The following is a 3,112-nucleotide window of genomic DNA, read 5'->3' as shown; positions in this document are numbered from 1 at the left end:
GAGACTCTGTCCAGCTGGCACTTGAGAGCAGCTTAGTCCAATCACTGAGGGCATCACACATCATTTAAGCATATCAACAGACCACTATCACACCATGTCTTATTGATCTTTCTACTTCCTGCCAAAAATCTCGCAGAAACCATCTTGAATTGACAATACAGAAATATCAGTCATGCTACCTGTTCAAAACAATTGTCACATCTTTTACTTAGTTTCCCAAACCTAGAAGTTCAACAGAGTGATATGAAAGTACAGAGGCCCTACTTAAGTCACTGCTAAGAAGGGGATTAATCTGCTGTTCCCTCTTTCTCATACAAATGTTAGAAGGCAAGGAAGCAGATGTGAAGGCCAGCCACGACTTCAGGAACACTGTGATACCGAGCAGACCAGTAAAAGAGCAAGACACTGATTAAGAGTTAACTGTATGGGGGCAGCAAAACAGTAAAGATGACCAGTAACATGGCAGATGGGAGTTGTTTTTGTACATGTTTTGCTATCTTTATGGTAATCAGCAGCTTACTACATGCTTTATTGGATGGACTGGGCCTGAAGAGTATATAAAAAGCTTTTACAGTTGCATTAAGACTCATCCTTAAATCTTTTTCCACTTTGTATCATCCCTCTAGTTACCTTCTAGCAGGGCAAGTTAGGCTTCTAGGTAAAGCTCACAGTACTTTTTCTTTTAAGAGAAGTGTTTGAAATACCCGTATTTGAAAGAGGCTGCTTTGCCCTACATGAGACCAAGAGAATAACAATCATTATGAGCTACTTTATCTTTTAAAGCTTATGTTTTATCTTGTGTGGAAGCATCCAAGCCTACCAGGAAACACTGCAAAGTACAGGATTGCATAATTCAGCAGCATTTTGCTCGTGTAATAGTTTTGCATGAGGAATTACATGCCTACAGACCACACAAAGCTCCTTTCAATACTGTATAACTTACTTATCACTACAGCCAACCTGACAGAGAGAACCTGACAGTTTAAGATAAAGAAACTTCTCTGCCCAACCAACCGTAATTAAGATCAACATTTAAAAAAATGCAAGACAGAAACAATTAAAAAGATAAATTAAAAAATTAACTGCCTTAAAATGTCAGCACCTACCAAGCAAAATTAGCATTCAGAGGATACAAGGATTTTCACTTTCTGATCTACTATTTAAAAGAGTATATATGTGCATATGACACTTCAGTAAGAAAGAGCAGCAAGGCTCCATTCCTTCACACAACAGTATCTTTTTGCAGTTTACAGGTGTAACTCACTGGATTAATGCAACACAAATTATCTATCCTCACTAAGAAAAGAGCTGAGTGGTCACTTTGAAGAGGGTGTTTTTCAGATTTGGGGAAAAAAATTACAAGGAGCTCCATTCTACAATTGTTAGATGTGTTTTGTTATAGATAGTGCTCAGCACAGAGGTGCCAGGAGAGAAACACAAACTAAACACTAAGAAACAAATTAGCTGTGTTACTCACTGATACCACACTAGACCTAACTTCTCAGTCCGTCCTAAGCCTTTCCTTCCAAATGCAGACAAAACACGATACCCACTCTGTTAGTCCCACTCCTGTTTTGTACCACAGCCTTCACTTTTCAGACAGCGTAATTGAGCAGCAAAATAAAATTGATTGCATCTTGGTTGCTGGGTCCAACTGGCAGGCTTCAGTCAGAACGACTTCTCCAGAGTAAGCCAGAACAGTTTTCCAAGACTTTTTTTTTTTCCCCTCATATAAACACCACCATGACTCAAAGATGTGTGTGCTGCTACTGCTGACAGCTAACTGTTCAACACAGCCTTTCAGCTGGCATGTGATAACTCCTGTTTGTAGGGCAGACCGCTGCAGATGATGAAATAGCCTCCTCTTCTCCCGGTAGCAACACTCCAAAACCCTACCACCATCTTCCCACCTTGCAAGAGCAACCATCAACAGCAAAGGTGATTTTTTTCAATTACTGCTGGATGGTTCTACTATATGTTCTGAGTTTACTACAGTACAACACACCCTTGCTTCGAACACAGCAGCAAGCAGGAAGAAGTTGTACAGATATTGGACCCTTTTAAAAGCAGAAGGAATTTTAAATAAGTCCAGGAAATTCTAGCACGATGAAGTCACTGAAAAGAAAAATTTAAAACTGGAATCACAATGGTACCTTAATCAGATTATACAAGATTATTTTCTTTACTAGGTACTGTATGTAGAAACACATGAAAGCAGTATCATTTGTAATGTGAATCTTATCTTGTGTTGTAGATTAACTACTCGTCTTGTGCCAAAGTACTAGTAGGAATAAAAAGAATTACAGAATGACAGTGAGATGCATTTTGGGTTCCTGTTAGCAAGAAAGAAAACAACCCCCATTTAATTCTTTTTTTTTAGGATTTTTATTGAAAACATTAAAATAAAAAAATTATCAAGGCCAGTTTTACAATAAATTTAAGACATACAGAATGGCTTGCCTGCTATTTAGATTTAGGAACCTCATTCCAATATTTTTCTCATGCAACTGCTGGATTAAAATCACATTCTCATTTAACATCAAAATGGATTAATAATAATGCTTTCTTAGGATTTAAATTTAAAATCCAGTTTTAAAAGTTAATTTTCCAAAGGTTAAAAACATTTACACAGCAAGATTCCCACCTTCAAAGGCCAGCTAATAGCTTCCTGCATCTGATAACTGGCAGAAATAGAACACATAGCTACTTTTTCTTATTCTCACCTGAGAAATTTCTTAAATGCTTCTTACTGGGTTTTCATATTTGGCAACATTACTTTAATTACATGGCAAAGTGTGATTTCTCCTTCTTGTCAGAGGTCAGTCTTTCACTACTTATCCCAAAAGACACTCTCCAAACAGGAGTTCTATTAGCGTACATCAGCTTCTGTGAATACTATGCCCTTTTGGCAATTTAAGCCTTGTTAGTAATATCATCAGAACACTAACCTCAGGATGTCAAGCTCCCATCAGTTGTGTAATTCCTAATATTGTGCGCTTTGAAAACATTTACTTTGGCATGTTGTATGTTGTAGCACAGAGAAGCTGATTTTTCTTGTGCTTACTCCCCATCTTACAAAATCTGTCTTTTCTCTCTTCCATTTAATCAAGCT

Source organism: Mesitornis unicolor, unplaced genomic scaffold (assembly GCF_000695765.1).
Source record: "Mesitornis unicolor isolate BGI_N332 unplaced genomic scaffold, ASM69576v1 scaffold43015, whole genome shotgun sequence".
Classification (NCBI taxonomy): Eukaryota; Metazoa; Chordata; class Aves; order Mesitornithiformes; family Mesitornithidae; genus Mesitornis; species Mesitornis unicolor.
This window is presented reverse-complemented; position numbering follows the sequence as displayed.